Source organism: Ictidomys tridecemlineatus, chromosome 6, assembly GCF_052094955.1.
Source record: "Ictidomys tridecemlineatus isolate mIctTri1 chromosome 6, mIctTri1.hap1, whole genome shotgun sequence".
Taxonomy (NCBI): domain Eukaryota; kingdom Metazoa; phylum Chordata; class Mammalia; order Rodentia; family Sciuridae; genus Ictidomys; species Ictidomys tridecemlineatus.
In genome coordinates this window covers 70484656-70510604 of record NC_135482.1, presented here as the reverse complement: position 1 = coordinate 70510604, position 25949 = coordinate 70484656, and the positions used below count along the sequence as shown (strand labels likewise).

At 36.3% G+C, this 25949-nt stretch overlaps 1 long non-coding RNA gene across 1 annotated transcript in view; it reads right to left on the bottom strand.

Moving 5' to 3' along the window:
* The window catches only part of LOC144364863 (uncharacterized), a 40792-nt gene extending 17268 nt beyond the window's left edge, over positions 1–23524 (bottom strand). Inside the window, exons 1-2 of the long non-coding RNA XR_013422963.1 lie at positions 23341–23524; positions 6316–6392 (exon numbers count right to left, since the gene is read on the bottom strand). This is a non-coding gene — a long non-coding RNA (uncharacterized LOC144364863). The remainder of the gene's footprint in view (positions 1–6315; positions 6393–23340) is intronic.
* Between the last annotated feature and the right edge of the window lie 2425 nt (positions 23525–25949).

The following is a 25949-nucleotide window of genomic DNA, read 5'->3' as shown; positions in this document are numbered from 1 at the left end:
TAATGCTAAGTCTAATGACCTGAACTTTAGCTGCATGTGGCCTCCCGGCATACGCAGTCACACTCTTCTGATTTGAACATGCTATTGGGATCCATGGGTCTTCTCTATTTACATCTCCCTGTTTGGGTTGTTCCTTAGAAGGAAGAGCGGAAAGTTTGTTTTTATTGCTTCACTTTGATCTCATCACACCTGTATAAATACTTAAAAATTTTCACATAAATGAACATTTTTTCTTGTTGTTTGTATTGCCAACTTTTCGATATATTCTCTAATATTTACATCAACTTTTTCCTTTCATAATAATAATTATAAGAGCGAATACTTAAGTACTGAATACCATGCACAAGCTCTGATCTGTAAGTCCTTTCAATATATTAGCTCATCTCATCTTTACCCCTCAGGGGAGTGTGTCCTTATTATAGAGGAGGAAGCTATCACTCGGAGTTTAAGCAGATCTCTAAAATCACATGGAGACAACTTCAAGTCTATTTATAGCTTATTTTACATAGACATTCTGCTTTGAAATGCATTTCAGATAATATAATTTGTATAAAGATAAGGAGGATATCCAGGGTGGTATCTTGCTTCACTGGAAACTACAGGGCTGGCATCTCCAAGTGTGCTGAGTTGTGGCTTGAAATCCTTAGGGAAGAAAGATCCTCCCTCTTTCAGGATCCATATACTGTAATAGAAAGTAGCACACATACACATGCACACATACCGATTCTGTTTTCTCCTCTGAATTATCTGTTTCCTCCAGAGTTACTGTGGAGTGCACAGCTGGCTAGCTTCCCTGTGCATCATACAGACCGGAAACTGGAAAGTCAACTTAGGAGAGGAACCTTGTCTCCCCTAGTGTAGCTTTTAAACTCTTTTAGAAGAAAACCCTTATTCACCGTGATGTCAATGTCTTTGTAGAGAGTCGGGTTTGGAGTTAGTAGATTTGGGTTGTATCCAATTATTTTCTGTTTCCAAGTATACGGCCACTTGAAGGAAAGTATGGGAAATTCATTTTTTTAAATGTTTTTTTAGTTGTAGGTGTATACAATAACCTTTATTTTTTTTTATGTGGTGCTGAGGATCGAACCCAGTGCCTCATGTGTGCTAGGTAAGCACTCTATCACTGAGCCATAACCCCAACCCCGGGAAATTAGTTTTTAATAAGTATTTTTACTGATTATAAAAGTAGCTCATATTCATTAAAGGAAAGTGTGGAACACATCCTAGCATAATGAATAAAATAAAACTAAACGTATCTCCTAATTCATTAGAATGAGGAACTTCTTGAATCTGATTGACCTCAAAGTATTTAATAATAAAACCAAGAAATGTGTCAAACATTTTCCTCATCTGATCTCACTGATTATCACTTAATAAGTTGCTTTCCCAGGATCACTCAGAGAACTACCTAATGAAGACTTTATAAATACTTTTCCTTTTCCAGGGCATAAGTTGGCTCCAGAAGATCTGTCACTCTTGTAATTTTTAAAACATATTCATATATTTTTTTCTTTTCTTTCTTCTTTTTTTTTTGGTAGAAATAGGGATTCTTTCAGTCATTATGTATCAACTTTAAAAGTCAGCAATTCCAAACCTGGTTTGTCTGTATTTTTCCTCTTTTTGTTTGTGCAAGTAAGATTTGAAAAATGCTTGTGGGTTTTGAAACTCCTGCTGCGCCAGCCACAATTTCCCATAAAAAGGGGAACATTTATTTGTGTATATGAAGTCCTGGACAGCAGTACTTGGTCAGACGTGAGACATGTGTATGTATGCACAGCTGTTTGTGTTTAAGGACAGAATACAGACATAAATAAGGTTAGATATTCTTGGTTTGGTGCTAGAATATTTTCATATACTATATTCAAAGGAATATCTGTCATAACTGAAAACAAGGAGAAATTTATCAGAAACAGAGCACAGAGCCCTTCCCCTGAGCCAGGATAAACAAAACCAATATGGGCCTATCAAACTATGGTCTTGTAAAATAAACTTCATTGTACAAAAGGAAACCATCTTATTTATTCTTAAAGATATTGTCAGATATTTTCCTAAGGTCATATAGTACTGTCTTTGATAAAATTAAAGGGCATAAGTAGATCTTTCTGGCTTGTCTATCATGATCAGAATGCAATCATATTAAAAGCCAATAACACTAAGGAAGAATGTTTTGTGAAGAACACTATTACTGTCTCCACTATTCAACTCCCTTCCTGAACTGAGAGAGACAAGCAATCTTTTATCTTTTCTCTGAAAAAAAGTTTATATTCCAATAATGCTGCTATTTCTCCAGTACGTTTCAATGGCAAAATGATTCCCAGAAAGATGTTTTTCCCCACCAAATATCAAAATCACAGAAAAAAATATTACAAATCTGACATCCAAGCTCACAGAGATTTCTAGAGAGAGCCTTGGAATTTGTTGCATGGCTTTGATGATCCAGAACTTTGAGAAGTATCTCAGGAAAAAGACTTACAGGAATGTTGCTAATTACTTTATTTATTTTTATTCTATTTAAGCCTATTCCGATTAAGAAGTCATTCACATTATGCACAATCTGGAAAAAAATTTTTAATCAGAATTTATTCAAATAAAAAATGTGTAATGGAAGTTATGTTTAATATTTATTTTCACACTTTATGTGCCAGGATTTTCACATAGCCTCTCTCTTCCCCTCTCTTCAGGTCTTTCCTTGAAGAACATTCCTTTAAAAGTTCAGAACAGACCTTCAAAGTAACTACCCACTTTGTTAGAAGGTACTCTTGTTTTGATGAAAACTCTAAAACAACTCCTTTAAAGGATTTGTTTAAAATAACCTAAGACATAGTGATATCCATAAGACTGAAATGCTATACTTTATTTACCTAAGTTTGGACTTTGAAGAAGTGTTTTGTTTTGTTTTGTTGTCAACCCAATAAATCATATTGAGAATCACGGGTGACTTACAATGTTCAAGACCCAAAGAAGACAACTAAGAAAAGTCTGTTCTTTTAACCTTGACTCTGGTAACTTAGCCATTATTAAAATCATATGATGAAAACAGAGGATTACAAAATCGAACTCCCTGGAAATAAAATATTCCATCCTATGTCTATAAGTAGAAATAACTGGCTAATGTTTTATATGTTTCAAGAATTATAAAATCTCTTTAATACCTATATGCAACATTTCTTTAATATGATTTTCAGAATTACATATTTGGACCATTACACATGGGGATAAATCTAAAAGTAAAATAATGGAAAGCAATGAAAAGTACTCTTCCTGTATTTTACATTTAGTTCTGTAACCCTTTCTTTCAACATTATATATCTGAGATTTATAGATGCTGATTTTGAATTATCTACATGGCTATACTCAGAAGTATAAAAATATGTGAGATCCTGAAATGTGTTTATGCATTCTAAAAGGCATACATAAATTATAAATACCAAACATTCCCCCAAAATATTGCATAAAACTACAAAAGCTCTTCAAAAGTATATCATATTACAAAACTGCAAAATTAAACTCCACATTTGCCTATTTTTCCAGTAATGTGATTACTTTGCAAGAAATATCCTCAAGAATGAACAAATAGTTTGACAGAGAATACTGAATGACATATGTATTCCTTATGTGATAAGATATGTGGATTCTGAACAACTGCTACTATTCATCAGAATAATAGAAAGAAGAATTCAACAAAATCGTTGCTTTAAGCAGGAAAAGAAGAGGCTTAAAATAATGCATACTCGTTGATACTGTTAATATGAATGAATTTCGAAATGAAAAATATTGACAATACTATTTTTAATCATTGAAATGCTGCCTGACACTCAAAAATATGACAAGCTTATCTCAATATCACACTTTTTAAAAATAAAGAACAAAATACTTAAAATGTCCTAAATCATTGTAAAATTTACAACCACAAGAGGGAGCTTTGAGTGAAAAAAGTCCAAAGATTCGCATGCCTTGTTCCTAAATTATAAACAACGTGGTAAAAACCCAAACAAAAGAAGAAAATGGATAGACAGAAATTGAAGTGTTGAATTAGCTGCTGTATATGTCCCATTAATGTGCTAAGTCAAAAAAATTATACGTTGTCAATTTCAACCCAATGTATTTGTTAACCAGGTTTCTAGCTCTTTTTGACAAGATATTATTAACAATGTCAATAACAATAAAAACTACATTCTACTGAGCTTTTAATATATCCCAGCACTACATGTAAAACAACTGCATTCAGGAATGCGTACAGTATGATTTTCCTGACAACCCAAATGAGGCAGGTTTGTGTGGGCATTTGCTTCTTGTTTTTTATTGTTACTCTTGTTCTATCTCACGGTTTGGGAAACAGAAGTTTAAAGAAGTGAAGAAATTTTTCCAAGGTCACTGAACTAATAAATGCAGATCTAAACCTAGACCTATTAAAATTCTAAAATAAGTTTGCTAATATAGCAAATAAGGGTACAGGATACCCAGTTATTTTGAATTTCAGACCAACAATATTGGACCAACATATGGATATTTGAGATATCCATATGCTAAACAGTTATTTGTTGTTTTTCTGGAATTTCTTATTCATCTAGGCATTGTGCATAAAAACTGCCAACCCTACTTTAACTCTGACCCAGAGTTTGAAGTCTCTGCTAGCCTGACTCTCCAAAGCCAGGAAGCCTGTGCTGGGATGAGGCTGGGATAGCCTCTCCTTTGCTTTTCTGGATAAGTGAAGCTCGGTGATAACTGTGTAATTGCACCTTGAGCATCTCTCAGTAGTTCAGTGGTTCTCAAAACAGTGAGGGTAAATATCATCTGGGGTGCCTGCTGAAATGCAGATTCCCTGCCAGAGTCTTTGAGGAGACTTTAAAATATGCATTTTAACAATACTCCTGATGTTTCTAATATAGGTGGTCCTGACCCAGTCCCTGAGAAATAGTGAAATAGTTGGCCTACTCAAGAACAATGTAATATAATTAGAAAAATATGCTAGAAAATTAGCTTAAGGATTATGTGAGGTTTGATGCAATCTGGAAAAATATAAGCTGAGGAAGATCCGACTGAATTTTATGTGGTCATCACCTAGATTTCAATAATATAAAAAGCAGGCTGATCAATTAAACTCAATATACTTTCGATAGTCTACTGCTGTTCTTCTAGACAATGGTCTTGGGAAATAAAGGCCAGTGCTCCTTAACATGCTATATACATTAAATTTTAATATTACCTTTCTCCTTACTAAGTCATTCACTTCCAATACAGTCTTACTCTTAAGTATTCAGGTTGGCATTCGGGTACAGGTGAGTCAAACATTTTGACTTTCTCCTAAACTTTTTATTATCTCATCGATTTTTACAATCTTCCTATAGACTAAGAAATTAAAGAGAAAACCAGTGTAACTAAATTTGTATAACTAATGTTTTTCTTCTAAATGTTTTAAAAGAGCTGAAGATCCTAAGGAATCTTGAAATGATATAATTAGGTCACTTGGGGATTTTTATCCACACTCTTTTGAACATTACCTGCAGTCATTTTAGTCTTCCTGTTCTTAACTGTTACACTATTTCTCTTTTTAAAATATACACAGTATTTTAAAATCTTATTTCAGTAACAAAATGGCTGATTAAAAAAAAATACGCACATGCAGCTATTGAACCACTGCCTCTAATTTGCTGTTTTCTGCCTCATAGGAAAGTCTGAAAGAAGCCATAAGCAGATATTAGCTGACTAGGACTTTTAAATGAACCATCTTTACTTTATATATTACCCACAGGATTATCCCAAGTTTCAGTCTGTATGCTGAAAGACAACATTAAGTAAGTTTGGACCAGAAGTAAATCTCAGAGCCTTGCCTCAGGTAAATAGGCATAGTGACTCTCCAGGGAGATTGTTAGGTATGAATTATTTCCAAGCCTCCTTTTAGAGGAACCTGTTTGAATGAATCAAATATATCTGTGCACATGTACACATGTGTATGTATACATACACACGCCCCTAGAACTGTATTACTTACATCAACATGCTCTGGACTGATTATGTGAGAGTGTCTTCTCATCTTTCATAACTCACAGCAGGAACACTTTACAGCCATTTCCTTCATATATAAAGATGATTTCTTATATGTCATTCACTTTTTCTATATAGCTGAGTTTCTGGGAAAATAAGATGAAACTATACCATCCTTGCTAAAACTTATACCCCCCTCCCCAGTAGATAGCATGTAAAACTCCTCTTACCAAGATAATTCTAGGTCCTTTGGCTTCTGCCTAAAGTTTTAAATTGGCTTATCATTTTCTGCAAAAATGTCTGCGAAAAGTTGGATACAGTGGCTCATACCTGTAATTCCAACTACTCCGGAGGCTGAGGCAGGAGCAGAGCAAGTTTGAGGCCAACTTCCACCACTTAGTAAGACTCTGTATCAAAATAAAAAATAAAAAAGTTCTGGAAAAGTATCTCAGAGGTAAAGCACCCCTAGGTTCAATCCCCAGTTAAAAAAAAAACTGTCAGGATTTTTGAATATGATTGCATTAAATCTATAGATCAGTTTGGAGAGGACCACCATGTTAACAAAACTGAGTCTTCCAGGATAACACTCTTCCAGTTTGTGGAAATATCTCTCCATTTGTTTAGGTCTTCTTTATTTCAGAAAGTTTATTTCTCTGTTCTAGAGTTCTCATTTTTATCTTATAATTTCCATTCCTCTGATTAATATGACATTTCTCTATGATTTTTATTCACTGAAAATATAAGTTATTGTTGTTACTTTATTGAAGATGAGGATATTATATGTTAAATTTTTTTCTCATACATAATCCATGTTAAACTCTCTCTTCAAGAAGTTTTCTTTTTGTTTGAGAATGTGTGTTTTGTTTGGGGTATTCAATTGGGGTAATCTTAGAGTGTTTGCTAGACAATAGGAAATTTAATTTGTGGGGATTCAGGATTCTGCTATATTCTTTGATGAGTGTTGTGGGCTTTTTTATTTCTTATATACATGACAATAGTGGAATGCATTACAACCATAATCATCCATTCACAGCACAGTTTTTCGTAACTCTGTATATAAAGTATGTTCACTCCAAATTATGCCATTATACATGAGCTCTCTTATTATTATTGTGGCATGTATACACAATGGAATATTACTCAGTACTAAAAAAAGAATAAGATCATGGCATTTGCAGGGAAATGGATGGCATTAGAGCAGATTATGTTAAGTGAAGTTAGCCAATCCCAAAACAACAAATGCCAAATGTCTTCTCTGATATAAGCGGGGTGACTTAAAATAGGGTAGGGAGGGAGAGTATGGGAGGAAGATTAGCATGTGGGCTTTATTTGGCAAGTAATTTTCCTGCCTGGGCTCAGGCTTCAATATCTTGTTTTTTGTTTGTTTGTTTGTTTTGAGTAGCATCTTCACATTCAGGCAGAGCTTTAACCTTTTACTGGGCTGCTTGGAGTCTGTTTTGTTTGGTATCGCTTTTATTCTTTCTTTCTTTCCTTTTTTCTACATGGTTTAAAAGTGAATAAAAAATATAAACAGACAGATTTAAGGAAGCCCTTTCTGGCTTTTAAGATTTACTTACACTCTGATTAATGTTTTGTAGTTTCATATTTCTGGTATCCCTGGGCATATTTCTTTTGTGTCTTATTTTTCATTTGTTTATTTTTAAGTTTTTGGTGTGTGCACTTGAGTTGCAGTTAACCCAGAAAGAAAACTGTAGAGAGGAGCATTTACTTAAGGACCTTCCCATGTTTCCTCTTCCAGGTGAGCATGGATTCTCCACCAGATCTCTCTTCTGTTCACTGCCAGTATCTTTATCATTGCTTCATGCACTACATCTTAGCTTTATAAATATTTTCTGTGGAGTAATTTTTCTGGTAGAGTCTTAAGTCTATCGTACCTAGAAATGAAACTCCCTACCTAAAAAATACTGATCTTCTAAACTGCAAAGATACCACTGCAACTATGAATTAAGCTTGTTGGAAATACTGTCATTACTGCACTAGAGAAAAATGTCTTTTTATTGCTGAGTTCAACATGATTAAAACTTCTCAACTATTCCATGGCAGCTATTCTTGAGCACCTAGCTTCTAGGGATTCTGTATCAATGAACTGAAGTTTTCTCTTCATCACTATGGCCCTAAGTCTATAATATAATATTAAATGGTAAAGTCGAAAGTGCCAGAAACTTGGTCATTGTTTTCAAAAGTCTTCTAAAAAATATAAAAGAAACTGGACCTTTTGGCTAAAATGATACTGAAAAAATTCCAGAGGAGCCGTTTTCCCACGCCCTGCCCATTTTAAATGTGATTCCCAGCACAGCTGGCTCTTCCAGGTCTCTTTGGAAAACTGATTTTAATCTCTCCCTTTGTGTTTGGTGGATTCACCAATTTACTGGATGCATATTTATTTTTCAAACCTTTACTTCTCTTTCCCAGTTGTAGTTTTTCCTCTGGCATTTATCTCTATTTCTCATGTTTTCTTTTATGGACCACCCACCCAGTTTCTGGCACGCCCAATATTCTTAACCTAACTTCCTAACTGAGCAGTCCTTGAATATCACTTTTATTCTCAAATCTTCACAGATTTATGACAGAGACAAGTTACAAAAACCTAAATTCCATTCCTTCTTTCACTTCATATGTTTTCTCCCAAAAGCTGACTTAGAGTTCTGCTCAAAATAGTGTAAATATTTACTTAGGCTATTGTCCTAATACCCACTCAGTAAGACATCAGTGCTAATAAAACAGCAGGGAAATATCACAGAGAAATTTCTACTTTCTACAGCTTAATGACTAAAGGGAATCTTTATTTAATTAAATTTTATTATATCTCTTTTCTGCTCTTAAATAACATTGAATTTCTCAGGAGACCCTTATTTGCATTTTCCATTTCCTTTAAGTTAAGGATTATCTTGAATTCTTGGCCTGAATTCCCTAGAGTGTGAGTAGCAGAAGGAATTTACCTCTTAGGCATACTCTAAAGTCCCTCACCAGCTTCAGGGTGAAGAAGATTGCTGGCTGGGGCCATCAACAGGAGTACCTAAAAGTCTCCAATAATGTCTAGACATCCAATCCTACAGATCAGGTAAAATATAAGGAGGTTGAAAGAAATGATTTTTTTAAAACAATTATTTTTATCTGTAGGGCAAAAGAAAGATAATTTGCTGATGTAACTGGATCTAAAATAGTTCAATGATACCTCCTCTGTGTCAAGTACTATCCAGAGTATTAACCCAACTCTAGTTGGTTCGGTTATCATTCTCATTCTACTAAAGTTCAGGATGTGTGTAAGACATTCACTAGATTTGGGCTTAGCTGGGGTCTGAACCCTGTAATTTGACACTAGAGTCCCTGTCCTCAATCACTATACAACACTGGGCTTTTACTGTATGTTGTTTATCCCGGCCTAAAGAAGAGTTCTCTCCAAGGGATTCAAACCTAATGGTAAATAGTTTATAACAGAGATGCCTATGTATAAGAAGGTGCTAAAAAAAGTAATAACTCATTATTATATTAAATATTAAATATAAAATTGACCATTTTGTATATCAAAAATGACTGAATATCAACAACTTCAAATGGGTCAGTCTAATATTAAGTCAAAATACTTGAAGTTGATTCTCAGAAGGAATACCAAATAATATTGGAATTTAAAATGTTAGCTATTTAACAAAGACCTAGGAGTTAGTGAGATGTGGCTGGAGGAGATGACAAAAGTAAAGTCTTCTTAAAGATCTCTTTGTCAATGGGGGAGTATGGGAAGTAGTAACATGCTCGAGGGCTTATCTTAGTAAAGAGAGAGTAGGGAGCAAGAACACCTTGGTGTGGAGGGCAGGGGGGTAGTCTCTTAATTTTAGAGCATGGTAGAAAAATGAGTATTTGATTATAGACATCGAAAAAGGAAGGGTGCTCCTGGGAAACTGACCTTCCCTGCAGGAATGTAGCCCGAATCCACAGAACAGGCTGCTCAGGAAGGGTGGTGGTCCTTCAGAAGAGAATAAATCCCTTGAGAATGGCAAGAGGAATGTCTCACACCTGGTCCAAGGCTAGCTCTCTGTGGGTGGCATCATCCACAGCTGTGCAGAATCTAAATATACTGGTGTTTTCTATGAGCCACCTCTGTTGGAACACAGCAATGTAAGAGTAATGTGTCCTAAGAACTTGTTCTACTTTGAACTCTGGGCAAAGTTCTAAACACTGCTGACATTTCTTCATGTTGAACAGGTAATGCTTTCTAGCACTCTTAATTGGGTTGACTGAAGTGACATACACTCACAGTTTTAGGATTCTTAATAATTACATCTACAATTGTCCAAAACTATTTATGAAAACTAGAGCACACAATCAAGACCATTTAAGAAAAAAATGTTGAAAATGAATTCAGTGCTGGTGAAAATGATTCGTTAGAAGATAATTTTAGGTGAAATCTCAAGAGTCATATTTGTTCCTACTTCCCACTTTATTCCCCTTGTCTGTAGAAAATGGTGCTCTTGGAGTTGTTGTATGTTCTGGGCTTGTGTAGCATTTAAGTACCTTTGAAGAAGGTTGGAATTTCATTTCCACTTTTCATACAGAATTAGCATATATAACGGAAAATGGCATACTTAGACCAAAACCAAGGTTATTGAAAGGGGAAATGAAGAACTCAAAATTATGGAAAACAATGTAATTTGAATACATTGCTTGATATGTCTATTTTAATAACGAGTACTAAATTAAGTAGAAAGGGGGAAATGCAATAACAAGCTTTTATATCAGAGCAAAGTACAAAGAAAGCTACTTGAATTAGAAATAATAGTTGAAAGAAAGAAGGCTAAAAGAAATAGGTCGAATGTATGATAGACTACATATCTATGAGGATGCTGGAAAAAGGCAAAAAGTATAGAATATGCTAAGAAAAGTCGTATCTGCTGATGGGAGTCCATGCTCAGTGCTCAATAATCACTAAAAATGAAGGGTATTAAGACAAATAATGTTTTTTACTAACAATGATCAGGTATTTTGAGCTGCTTTCTATTCTTCTCTGATTAGATAGCCTGACTGAGATGTGACAAGTATTGATAAAACCGGAACCAAAGAAAGAAGGAGAAAGGAAAGAGAGAAGAAAATTCCCAAAGAGGAGACACAAATTGAATTTTGGGTCCTAGAATGGGGAGCAAGAATAGACTTCGGACTACCTGAAGACTGTTTGGTGAAGGGTGCTTTGGTTTTTTAGGAAAGTGATCTTGACTTCATCCTGTATCTGGAAATGTTGTGTACTCCGAATGCATTGGGTTTGCTTATTTCAGTCACTTCTGGTTAGTGGGCCGGATTTCAGAGCAGGCAGATAGAAAGAGATAGAAACAAAGCCCTCCCCTCCATGAGAACAGCAAAGAAGCTTCTCATGTCTGTGAAGGGATCTCCTCCCTTGGGTGAGATCATTCACATCCCATATCCTCCCTCTTCCCTCACTACATTTTGTACACACTTTTGCTGGGAACTTCTTGTCAGTACCACTGTCATCCTAGTATAAAAAGCATGATAAAGTAACCACTAGTAGAATAGAATAGCAGAATTAACTTCCAAATTAGCAAGGGGAAAAATTTTTTTTAAAGTCATAAAAGCAAATACATAGCAATATTAAGAGAACAGAAAGGAGTAAAACCAAATATATAATGGAAAACTTAAAATGATCAAGATAATTTCTTCTTTTAAAAGGCAGAATTGGAAGATGGGGTTAAAAAGTTAGAACATGTTTTTAGGTGAAATATGCTAAAAAAAAACTAAGTAATAATAGATAGAGATAACAGAATGGAAAAAAATGATATCAGCAAAATATAAATGAAATGAAAGAAGAAGTGGCAATATTATTAATAAGTAAAGTAAAATTTGAGGTTAAAATAACTAAATGGGTAATGACATTATGTACTAAAAGTCATAACCCATCTGCATCAAAAAATAGATGAATATGTAAAGTGAAAATATCAGGAATGTATGTAGAACTTACTAGAAAATGAACTTATACTTTTTAAAGATCAGACATACTTAAAAAATAACCAGAAAAAGATAAAGGATTAAAATAAAGAATTATCCCTTTGATTTAATGCATATAAGCAAAAGTTTGTGTAGCGAATGAGCACCAGAGAGAAAATGCCACTTCCCAACATTAGACAATTTATGATTTTTAGATTTTACTGGTATGCATATAAAATCCAGATATCATTTTACCACAAAGGCAAACTAGATAGGATCAAAATAGTAAAGATTTCATAGGCCCCTTTTTTCTGATTTTATATCAATTAAAAATATTAAAAGATAGTGGGAAAACAATTATATGAAACTATCTAGAAATTAAGAATTATCCTTTTTGAGGATTTCTAAATCACAAGCTAAGATCCCAAATTACAAAACTATATTCATCATGAGAAAGTATTGCACCACAATCTATGGATACCAGCTCAAGCTGAAATATCTTCAAATTTTAAGAACATAGGATAACAATTAGAAAGAGACCAGCAAATTAAGTCAAGGGAAATACACAGAATTAATAAAGAAGTACATAGAATTCATAATAAAACTTGGAAAAAAAACAAAATATATAAGATATATGAAAATTCCATTATTATGAAATGTCCAATAAAAAAACAAACCCTGGGGCTTGGGGTTGTGGCTCAGTGGTAGAGTGCTTGCCTAGCATGCACAAGGCACTGGGTTCGATCCTCAGCACCACATAAATGTAAAACAAAAATGTTGTATCCACCTAAAAACTTAAGAATAAATATTAAAAAATAAAACAAACAACCTTAGCAAGCTCAATGAAAAATAGAGAAACAAAAATGATACAAGTGTAGAAATGAGAGGACATATGCAATTGGTAACACAAGAATTAGGAAAGAACCCCATTGTCATCAGCTTTTCATTGCCATAACCAAAATACCTGACAAGACCAACTTATGGGAGGAGAAGTTTATTTTGGCTCTGAGGTCTCAGCCCATAACCAGTCTACTCAGTTGCTCTGGGCCTGGGGTGAGACAGCACATCCTTATGGAAGGGCCCAGTGGAAGGAAGCTGCTCAGCTCCTGGCAGCAAGCAAGCAGAAAAGAGAATGAAGGAACTGCAGGAACACCAGCCCTGCCAGGGCATGCTCCCACAGTGACCCAGCTCCACCAACTACACCCCACCAGCCTATAGTTAGCACCCAGTCCTTCCATTAAAACTAGGAAGGACTGATTAGATGTCAGCTCTCACAATCCGCTCACTTTACCTCTGACTATTCTGGCATTAACAGGTAATTTGGCGGGCACCTCACATCCAACTATAACAAATACCATCCATCATCTATGGTAGCCATTTTTAAGGCCTAGAAGAAATTCTTGATTTATTTGCAAAAAATATGCAACAATTGACCCATGTAGGAATAGAATCCTGGCCTTTACTGATTATATACGGAATTTTAAATGTTTAGTAGATTTCTCATATTTTCATGTATCCACTCCCTAGTCATTGTGTAATTTTTCTCCTCCTGATTTTGGGCTTGGCCATGAAACTGTCTTTGGCCAGTAATACATGGGTAGGTATGAGAAAGCCAATCTGAGCCTAGGCCTTCAGAAGGTTCTGGCATTTCTGATCTCTTTGCCTCTGACACAGCCATGAAAAGGATTTGCCCTTCCTAACTGCTGCTAATAAGGAAACTGTGAGAGACATGTGACAACAAAGCTGCCCTTGGAGCCAGCAAAAATCCATGATCTGCAACAGACTTGTGCATGACTAAGAGAGACAAACTGAGATAAAGAGAGTTCTTCCCTATAGCTGCAGACTCATGAGAATAGAATGGTGTGTTTAAGTCTCTGTGTTTGGGGTTAGTGTGTCACTAAGCCTTCCCAGGTAAAAGCTGATGCATGCCAATGTTAGTTAAGTTCTTCCACCATACACTGCACAAATACGAGAAGGTCTCACTGCTGAGTTTTTCTCTAATCTTCCATGCAGATAATTTCAGAATTAATTGAATCTTAATTCCAAAACCTGATATTATAGTACAAAAGAGAAAGAGACAGAAAGAGAGAGAGAGAGAGAGAGAGAGAGAGAGAGAGAGAGAGAGAGAGAGAGAGAGAGAGAGAGAACAGACAATAGGAGAGACAGATAAAGTTGGAGGGAGGTACAAAGAAGAGGGGTGGTGAGGGAAAGACAGAAAAGTACAGACCAATCTCATTTCTGAATATAGAATAAAATGTACAAATTGTACAAATGCAATGCTAATTATGAATCTGATTAGTAACTGAAAAATGTGAATTTGTGACCAAATTTAGTGACAAGTATTTAATCATCTCTCCCTAAATATCTGTTAATGGAAATCCTTCCTGTGATTCAAGAACAGTTTGTCAAGGGATGCAACATGAGCTCATCTTTCTTCTGAAACACTGTTTATCTTAGAGGGAATGGCATTGCACCATGGCTTTTGACAGCTCCATTCTGTTCTTTTCACTCCTTTTTCTCTTTGGGTTTCAGTTTGGGTGATTTCTTTTGACTTACATTTAAGTTCATAAATTCTTTGCTCAGTCGGTTGAGTCTATCACTTGACCTTCTAAAGGCATTCTTCTTTTCTATTGCCATGCTTTTTATTTATAGCATTTTGTACCACAGGTCTCCTACTAAGATTGTTAAGTATTCACATTTTGAAACTGCTGCTGAATGTGTGTAGATTGAGAACTGTAATAATGTTCTGCTGCAAGATATCATTATGAAATTTTCTTAATCTCTACTCCTGGTTTGTGCATTACAGTCTATATTTTCTCTAAGTGTAGTTACATCAGCTCTTTTTGTTGTTGTTGTTTAATGTTTGTATAGTCTAGATCTCCCCCATAACTTTCTTGAACTGTCTGTGTCCTTATTTAAGAGGTCTCTTGTAAGCTGCTTATAGTTCATTTTTGGCTCTTTATCCACTCTGAAAATCTTACTCTTTCAACTTGAACTATTATTTAGTCCATTTACGTCTGTTGTAGGTGCATACATCTGTGAGAAAGACCCAATGCTCTGCTATAGGGAGTGTTATTGGCAGACAGTCTACTGTTCTCTGTTCCTTCCAGGTCTGCCCCAGTAGCACAGAGGAACTCTGAAACAGATGTTCTTATCTTTCTAGTGCAACATGCATCTGGTGATTGAACAAGTTCTAAATGACAAGAAGGCTCAACCCAAGAGAGGACAACTCTGATGGCAATGTCTGCTCCACAATTCCCTGCTGGATTTGCTGGGAATTTGCTGGACCTGAATTTCAGTTCAGCCTCTCCTTCTGCCCAATTCATCTACCTCTGGTTCTCTCCTGTTCCTAAAGGAAGACCTATGACAAAAGCCCAACAAGTTTTTGTCACCTCAAACCCTGAGTGTTGGAGGTCTCAGTTATCATGCCTGCTGTACAAAGTAGCTTTAAAATCTGCCCAATGTCTTAAACAGAGAGCGTGTGGAAGGCTTTGAAGCAGGTTCTTCATTCCAAGGTACAATACCACAATATATTTCACTCTGCCTTTAGAGTGAGCAGAATGTAATAAATAGGTAGGGGTTGGTGAATCTGAATCATCTCAATCTTCTAACATGTTACACCAAACCTTAAAGAAGTATAAGCTTTGCTGCCAGGATAAGCCCAAAGTTTGCCTGTGCCCAGGTTCAGAATCAGTAAAATCTCCAAGCAGAATAAGAGAAAATAGCTGGAGACCATCAGCTCAACTCAGAGAGCATCTTCCTCTTTCCAAGTTTCATTGTCTAATAGTCCTTGCTTACATGCTCTCTGATGCCATTTTAAACAGAAGTGGTGGGTTTTGTTGTAGTTTTTAATCTGCTTCCTCTAGTTGTTGAAGTAGGGATGTTGATTTGCTGTGACCTCCCATATCCTATGTGATGTGGAAATCCCATTTATCTACCAAAGATGATGCTTTTATTCTTCTCCCTCTTCCTCCAGTCAGTTCCCAAGTCTCTTAATTCTACTCCTGCAACGTCCTTTCCATCCTGCGCCATCTTTTCTTTACCACCAACACCACTTTAGTTACTCCCTTATCTTCAAAGGATGATTACAATGTCACCTAATTTTCCCAGCTCTAGTTTCTGTCTGGTACAACCAGTGCTCTACACAATTCCTTAAATTATTGGTGAACGCAGCTCTAATGATGTTGGTCTCCAGACAAAATATTCCCATGGCATTCTGTCCCAGTTAAATGTCAGATTTTAGTCCTAAAATATATCCTGTTTTATGACTCAGATTGCTTATGCTTCATCCAAACCTGACTACTTAGGTTTCCTTTGACATATTCCATACATTGCTACTATCTGCCCTTTGTCCATGCTATTACCTCTTCTTGACAAGTTAACATGACAAGTATTTAATCATTTTTCCCTAAATATCTGTTAATAGAAATCCTCCCTATGATTCAAGTCATTGTTTAAATGTTGCTTCTTTTATTAAAATCTCACTTATATTCCAACAGGATCTCATGATTTTCTCTGCTTCTAAGTATTTCAGATATGTAGTTTTATGTCACTTGGCATTTACTAAATTCTATCATCTTTTAAATTGACTTGTGTATACTCACAACTAAGAAGTAAAATTTTGAGGTCAGGAAACAGTTTATATTATCTGGTAAAATTTATTAAACATTTATTAAGCCCTTTGCACAAAAAAGAACAATAAGTATTTGTAAATGAACAGAAATGAGCCACAAAACTAATCAGAGTGACCTGATGTCTAGTCATACAGAGAGAGTTTCTGATGTGGAAATCTATTTTTATCTTTTTTCTCTGTTGCTTCTCAACATCTTTCTTTAATACTAGCATCAGGAACCATTCAGATTTCCTCTAATGAATGTTTGGATCAAAGTAAATCTCCTGCTTGGCTTTCTACTTTAGCTTTATCACCCTCAAAATCATTATATGGAGAGGCATGATTGGGTTCAAGTACAAAATATTTCTCTAAGCAACATTGCATATTTGCCTTAATTTATAATTGAGCCTTTCAGTTGAAATTATTCAAATATTTGTCCACAAAGTACTTTCAGCATCTCAGAAGAATAACATAAACACAAAATGCAGCTTCTCAGTTTATGAGGTAATATTTATAACTTCCATAGTTGGATACTTTACATTTGCACGAATTCTTCCCAGAAATAGCCCCACCCAAAATAAAACTTTTCAAAGTGCTGATACTTCATTTTCAAGTAAAAATAAATAAATGATGAAAGTGGGTAAAATGATCTGTCCAACCCCATTTGAAACAAAAGAGCATCAATGAGAAATTTTATTAAAGACGCAGAGAAACATTTATTTGTATATCAGCTAAACTCCTTTCCCCTTCGCCTGCAAAGTATCAACTGTCATGTTCTATAAAACTCTGTGAGTCATGTGGTTCCAACAAGTTCTTATCATTGCCTGTCATCAGCCTACGTGGACTCACAACTTGGAGAAAACAAGCATAAGTGTCTCAGGCTCAAAATGATTAATAATATAGTTGAAAGAGATTATAAAAGCACTGTTATTTCCTGTCACTGGATAATATGTTATAAGCTATTTTCGTTGTAGCAACATAAGAAAAAAAAACCTTAATTCAGTAAACCTGGTTTAAAAATGGGCAAATGAATAAATGTAAATCCTGTAAATAAAACAAGACATGTTGTGATTTGCATACTTTCAAGCAGAATTTTTCTAATCTCTAAACATCAGGAGAAGATTGAAAAGGAGCAGATGAAGAGCAGGGACAAGAATGTAGGTCTTAAAAACAGATGGCCTGGGGTCAGACTCCAGCTCCACAGTCAGCTAGGAAGCCTTCAGCAAGTTACTGGTGCTTCTTGTCTTACCCAGAGATTATATCCTGATTATGTCCACCATAAATTGAAAATACCATAAGACAAAAAAAAAATGCATTTAATACAACTGATGTACAAAACATCATAGCTTAACTGAGCAACCTTAAATGTGTTTGGAACATTTCTATTAGCCTACAATTGGGCAAGATCATCTCATACAATGCCTGTTGTAAGGTAGTGTGACTATTTCACAGGGTCACAGGGAGCTATGTCTTCATGCTGATGCTAAGTATCTTGAGAGAGTATCCAACTGGATATCACTAACTAGAGGAAAGATCAAAATTCAAAATTTGAAGTGGGGTTTCTATTGAATGCATCTTGTTTTCACACCATTGTAATTTCAAACAATAGTCAGTAGAATTTTCCTAATTATCTGTGTTATGATTTACATATGAGGTATCCTTCAAAAGATTCTGTCTGAGACAATGTAAGAAAGTTAAGTGGTGAAATGATTGGGTTATGAGAGCCTTAACCTAACCTGTGGGTTAACATTAATGGCCTGGTAAGAATTAACTGAGTGGTAACTGTAGACATGTAGGGTGTGGCTGGAGGAGATAGGTCACTGGAAGTTGACTTTGGGGCATATATTTTGTACCTGGCAGGTAGAGTGTCCCGCTGTCTCTGCTTCCTGGTTCCATGTCCCCAGATGTTCTCCTCCAGCATACTCTAATGATGTTCTGCCTCACCTTGAGCCCCAAGGAATGGAGCTGGCCTTCTATGGACTGAGACCTCTGAAACCATGGGCCCCCACTAAACTTTTTCTCCTCTAAAATTGCTCTTGTCAGGTCTTTTGGTCAGTGAAAAAAAATGAACTAAAACAATCTATGAATTAAAATCAAGGTTTCTGTATATTTTTTACTTTAGGGTATTGTTCAGTGAGTATATACATTTATCAATTTTATACATTATACATTTTATTCTATATAAATTATATCTCAACAAAAAGGCAAAACTGTTTAAAAATCAGCATTCCTGTCAGAAGGGGAAAATCACAGTAGTTATTATTTGTGTATGTTGGATAGATTAAATAAGATAATGCATACAAAATGCCCCACAAATCATAGGCATTATTATCTGAACAAATGACCAAAACATTGCAAGGTAAATGTTAGTATCTTTATTTGTTTGTTTGTTTCAAAATAAGGATAAAGCTGAGTTTCAAAAATTTATACTACCTTGCTAAAGATCTGAAGCTGAGCTTTAAATACTGGTCTGTTGAATGATTAAGTTTTCTGCACTCTAATAGAAAATTACAGTGTGGGCCCTTTAGGAAGCTGGAATGGAACGAGCAGTTTGGTACAGATCTTGTTCCTTTCTTGGAGTGTAACCATGGGGGAAAAAGCTGAAATGATTTAAATATTTTTTAAAAAATCAAATTTGTGATTTTACCATTGAGAATTTCGTAATTTGATACAGCAAAGGAAGGATACATTGTGGAAGATGGGAAATTCATTCCTGCTGTCTTTAATTGCTAAGGGAATATTTTGTTGTTTTCAATCTGTTTAGAACTGGTACTTTTCACACTGACAGCCTAATGGATGATATTACAAAGCAGATAAAAACACTTTGTGTATATCTTCTTTGGGCATGTGGGAAATATACATAAACATGGAATTGACTGCAAACATATTGCTTATGTGATTTGAATAAGAACAAACTCACTCTGAACTATATGGCAAATCTACATGAACATATTTCCAGATGACATTTCGTACATTATGAATTATTCTCCAAAAACTATCATTCCCACATAGACTGTTTATATTAAAACATTGCCAAATTTCTGCTTCACCACAGTTGAATTTAGTTCTACTTTAGGCTCATTACCTTTTGCCATTAAAGAAAGTGATCCTGAGAAATAAAAATCATTCTAAGACATAAATCATCAGCTTGATTTTACATCAGTATTGTAAACTCATTCATATCCTAAGACTCATTCTCTCTGATTTTGGAAATTCTGACATTTTAAAGAAATTATGTAAAAGATTTGACCATCATTTTGTAAACTTTATTGAAAATAAATTAACATCTTCATATCTAAAAATACAACTTTTATTTACTCATTAAAATAGTATGGGTGATTGCACTCAGGAAAAAAAAAAACCTGCATTGCGTAATTGGTATAAATAGGCAACCTCAAAGAACTTTCAATTTCAAAGGGAATTTTCAAAGGGAAATGGAATTATACTGAAAGAACCACATACGAATCTGTACTAAGGATGTCAATTAATCCAAGAGTAGAAGGAGAAAAGTAAAAAAGATATTTCAGAGAAGACATATTATTCTCATAATAGAAAGTTCAATTGAAAGGTTCTAATTGAAAATCTTACGTTTGATAGAGTAAGGACAGAGAAGATTTAACAGAGTATTTTAGTGAGAAGAACTAAAATGAGAAGAGACATAAAAACGCAAATCAAAAACCCAAGAGTAGGAAAATAAAAAGGAGCTCAATAGCAAGTGGCATAACTACTACTATAATTTGGATCTTAAATGTCCCCCACAGGCCTGTGTGTTAAAGACTTGGTCCCCAGGCTGGCACTATTGGAAGAGGGCGAGAACTTTATAACAGGTGGAGTCTGGTGGCAGGTCTTAGGTGATTGGGGAGCATCCTTTAAGGGGCTTGTGGGACCTTGGTTGCTTCCTCTTCCTCGTCCTCTTTTATTTCACATCTGGATCATTTCCATTTTCGTTCCCTCAACACAGGCTCCAAAAGCAATGGGCCAACTAACGCTGGATTGAAACTTCTAAAACTATGAGCCAAAATAAACCTTTCTTCCTTATAAGTGAATTACCTCAGTTGTGTGTTACAGCAACAGAAAGCCTACTAACACAACTGCATATTTCAGATAGTAGAGAGACGTAAGATGAATGTCAGAGAGGATGCTTGGAAACAGATGATAGAGGTGTGAAGATGCCAGGGTAGTTTTGGTTTTTATTCCTCAGACTCTGAAATCTTGGTTTTATCTTTATCCTAGTAGGTGGTCTAAGAAACACTGGGGTCCTCCCTGAGATTTTTTTAGAGAGTCCATGAGGTCACCACCATTTTCATAATAACACCAAGACAGTAACAGCAATTGACACCTTCATTGTGACACAGGTTTGCAATGTAGTTTTCCATAATGTGTACCATTAAGGCACACAGAATGCAGAGCAGATGTAAGAATCCTGGTGTCCTCTCTTCTGCCAGACACTATGAAGATTTGTGAAATACACAAACACATGCCATTCTTCTCAGTAGCCATCCTTTTGTAATATACAGTAATTTTCATAAAAATAATGATGTATTATAGGTATTTTAAAATAAATCAATAAGTATTTTTGAAGTTATTTTTCTTTTTTCTCTCTGTGTGCTGGGGATCAAACTTAGGTCCTTATGTTTGTGGGGCAAATGTCTACCACTGAGCTACATTCCCAATCCCCTTAGTTTTTATTTCAAAAACACTACATATCAGTAGATAACCCTTTCCCCACCCCAAAAAAAATTCTTCAAGATCTTCACAATTTTTTCCTTTTCTTCCCCCCATTCAACCCAAGGGTCCTCTACTGCTGAGCTACATCCTCTACCCTTATTATTATTATTATTATTATTATTATTATTTATTTTGAGACAGGATCCCACTAAGTTGCTGAGGCTAGCCTTGAAACTTTGGATTCTCCTGCCTCCGCCTACCTTGTCAGTGGGATGACAGGTGTGCACCACCATACCCAGTGGTCTTCACAAATTTTTCGAAGTTTAAAGAGATCCTAAGACCAAAAGGTTGGCCAGCCACTGCTTAAATAGCAATTTGGTCTTGATAGACACTCAAGCATGACCTCTAGTGGATGCATCCAGCCGTTTTTGTACACTTCTAGAAATCAGTTATCCAAACTAAAAGACATCATTTGAAACTCCACTGTTATTTCTTCTCGAGACTTCATTCAAGCTCTTCTATTATAGGCGCCAAATCTAGTTTCTGCTACATGGGTTAGGACTAGGTTTTTCCCTGGTGTCCCTGGGCCACTTGCTTCAGAATCTCTGGTGAAGCAGGCTTCGAAGGAAGATGCCCCGGTCTTTCTTAGAGCTTCCAATCAGAACCTCTATGACAGAGCTCATCTGCAGTCCATCAAGAGCCCTACGTTGTTCTTACAAATACTGAGATTCAGTTTCCTGTTCTGGTATATTTGTGGTGTCCTCGGGACATTACAAAGAGTCATCATAAAATGGTGTCTGGACTCCTGTGGAGTCAGACATTTTTACTCAGCTTAACTTGAGTTCCCATGGACTGGCATGCCTTTCAACACTCATCGGGCAGAAATTAAGAATCTTGCAGTTGATGGAGCTTGCTCAAGGAAAAAGAAATACCCATGAGTCAGTCACCAGTGAGACCCTAATTCATCAGAGGTACCACTCTACCCTCATGGTGGAGGTCAGCATGAGTGAAACCCATACTTCTGAGGTTTGTAATGTGCAGAAGAGTCACGGGAGACTGCCGAGCCTAAAATATTTACTATCTGGCTATTTATAGAAAAGTTCTCAGCCCCCTAAAAAATGTATGATTTTTTTTTTTAATGTGACAAAGAAACCAGCCTTCAGGGACCTTGCTAAGACATACATTCTGACCCTGTGGACCTGATGCTAAAATTCTTATTTCTAATTAGCAATTTAGATGGTCCTGGACCATCAGCAACCACCCTGAGCATGGGTTTCAAATGCAGAATCTCAGGCCGCAGGGCCATCTCATTGATTTTAAGGCTGCATAGCACCAGGATCCACAAGCATTCTCATGCCCATTAATAACGAAACCAGAAACATGGGTGTAAACTATACAAAGAGCATGGCTTTTGACTTCAGGCAGTGTAGGATTGAAATCCCATTCTCGTACATTAGGCAGGTATAAGAATGCAGTAGGTTCTCAAAAGTCTCCAGGCCTCAGGGTCTGCATCTCTAAAATGGGGACAAAAATTCTTAGTTTACTCACATAAGCACCCTGTTGTGAAAATTGAACTAGACGATGGAAACCTTTTTTGAGTAATAGGCAAAAAAATTAACACAACACTGGAGCTAAACTGTAAGGATCAAGGATTCACTAAATGTAAGACACAGTTGTGAATAATTTACAAAGGTCTTGAGGTTCAGAGTGGGAACACAGCTTGTTTGACTTCATAGAGTTAGCTGCAGAAATACAGATTTGGTCAGCTTCAGCCAGTGGCTGCCAGCTCTTGCACTCTGTGACCATATAAGCGTTTCCTTCAGTCCCTCCCAGCACTATTTGAATGTCTGTGCCAATGATTTGTTACTTTTTTATGAACATATTCCAAGACACATATTCATGCCTTGCAAAAGAAATCTGCAATCCGGGTCAGTAAGGAGAATGCTCCAAATCTTAACACATACATGTGACCTTGCCAGAAAGTCCAAAAGCAACACAGTAAATCCAAAATTTTCCTAATTTATATTCTATGTTAGAGCAACTTTGTGAAATGAACCTGGAGCTTACACAGTTGACCGTTATGATGACTAAATCACATATCGGAGGAGATAGCAGTATACAAGTACCTCAATTATATGGTTTTCTTGTCTTTAAAAATCACCTTCCTGTGCTGCTTGCAGGAGACCGCTTTGGCACCAAAGCCTCCATCTGCTTATAATCTCCCTTGCACATAAGGGGCCTTTTCAGAGTTTGTTGTTTTGCCCAGCAGGAAGTCCCCATTCCTGCCACTCACTTTCATTTTCCTTTCTTGCCCTTAGTGAAGGTCACAGACCTTGAAAACTTTCTGTGGAAGAGTACTCTATAAAAGATGCAACAGCATCCTCTACTGACCATGACTTATAATGCCAAAGGGGCACCAACTCACCAGTATTTGAGCAGGTCTGGGTCACTGCTGCTATAGCGCACTTATCCATGATTTTATGTTCTTACTTTATTTTATGCTAATTTTATTATTAATACAAAATGTTGATGTTTCATTTTTAATTAAATGGCCTTCAGCAGGAGAGTTGTTTTGATAAGCACATAATTCTTACCTGCATGTGGTGTGGCCTTACTTCATTCAGAACTGTAGGGACTTTCATTGTGATTCTCCCATACAGTCTTGTCACAAATTGTACACTGTGTCTTTCTGCCACTGCTACTCCCAACATCATAGGGTCTGCTCCCACGGCCACATAAACTACTGTCATCCAAGTGGCAAAGTTCCTTGTGCTCCAGCCTCAATGAGCCCATAAGCACTTTCCTGCCTTGGATTCAATGCACAGAACACTCAGACTGCTACATATCACCCTGTAAGGGCCAAAGTAATATCCTTAGCTGTGGAATTTGCTGTCTGCAGAATCCCAAGAAGCCCAGAAGATATTTCACTAGCTTCTTTGTGGTAGGAGGTTAAGATGTAATGTTTTGATTTTTAACAGGCAGTATGTCATAGTACACCTCTGATCACTGGACCTCTAAAAGCGCGTATTTGAACCATTCTCCTGAAATTTTAGAGTTCATCTCCTTCCACTAGAACATGTGTGTTTTGTCAAGACCTCCATGTACCACCTGCTTCTTGTTCACCCACCCAACTCTACAAAGGTCATCTATGTAATGGATAATGTGATGTGTGGCATGACCAGATTATCCATAGTTTTTTGGATTATGCCAAAGAAGAAGGTGAAAAAATTAACACAACACTAGAGCAAAACTTTATATTTTTCATTGTTCAATCCTTATGATTATGAACTATTTATAATCCTCTTTTCTTATTAGGATAGAAAAGAATTCATTTGGTAACTCAGAAACTATAGACCATGTATCTGAGGCCATACTAATCTGCTCTAAGAAAGATACCAAATCTGGCATGAAGACTCCACTGGCAACCATGATTTGGTTGAGCTTCTATTAGGCTATCGTCATTTCCTAGGACTTACCCAGTTTCTTCAGGGGACAGACTAGTGAATTAAATGGCAATAAGGCAGGAACACTACTCCTGCATCCATTAGAGTCTTAATATGGCACTAATTGCTGCTCTCTTTCTATAAGAATATTACTACTTGAATGTGATGCTTCCAGGTTTCCATCTTGCCCACTGTGATGGATTTTACTCCACAGTTCAAGGGTTTAATGTGCAAGTTACACTAACTGCCAGGTATTTCAATTTCAGTTATATATCCAGGGATGGGGAATGATCACCAGGTGGGCCTATGGACCTGTGAACTTAGGGGTCCACTATAAGTCAGAAGTTAGCCATGATTCCATTTATTATCTAGACCACACACAGTGGTGATGTCCCTGCGGGTCCTTAGATATTAGTATCAGCTCAATCCTGTATCCGATAGTCACTGAAATGTGTAGAGCATTCCCCTTTCCCTAGTGAACAACATCTGAATGAATGTTCATAGGACTTTTGCGGGGAGGACAAGAGGATTCATTACTATATATGTGGAGTTGAGACCCAACCACTCTTTCAGTCAATATGTGCTGGATCTGAAAACTGGCTCAAGTCCCAGAACTTGACAAGGGCTGACAGTGCTTGGCTTCTTTTGATGTCTTGTGCTTGTGCTTATGCAAACTGAGTAGTGCCCTTTCTGATTCCTCTTGTATTTTGCCCCTGGGGAAAAAAAGTTCTATTAACTTTCCATAACTCTTGGCAGGTCAGGACACCTTGGACACCATTTCTCCAGCTTCTACTAATACATGTTGGCTTAGTCTGGCAGCACATTTGGGATATAGTTCTTTTCCTTTGTTATTCGGCATAGGGAGTCCCCGGCTGCATTATAGAGTGACTTAATCCTACCTATATTTCCAATGGCCTACTGCCCAGTAGGGGAGGGAAGTCCAGACCCAGAGAGGGACATCAAAGTCTTGTGTAAGAGAGGCATCTGTATCATCTTCCAGGATGGGGGAAGTACTATATCTTACAAGAGAGAGGTCAGCTATTCTGCAGGCCCAGAAGATTTGGGAGGGTCTTTGGAGTCAAACTCTTCAGGGCCATAAGGTCCAGATGATTACATCTAGGGTTTCCCAAATAGGGTTCTACTCTTTCTCTTCTTGTTGCTTCCTAATATTGCAAACATTGACCTGACAAGTTGTGATAAATGATGTTTTGTTTTTATTCAGTTCTAAGTATTTTGTAATTATAAGTTTTCCAATCTAAAATTATTTGGAATTTTTTTGTAAATATTTTCTT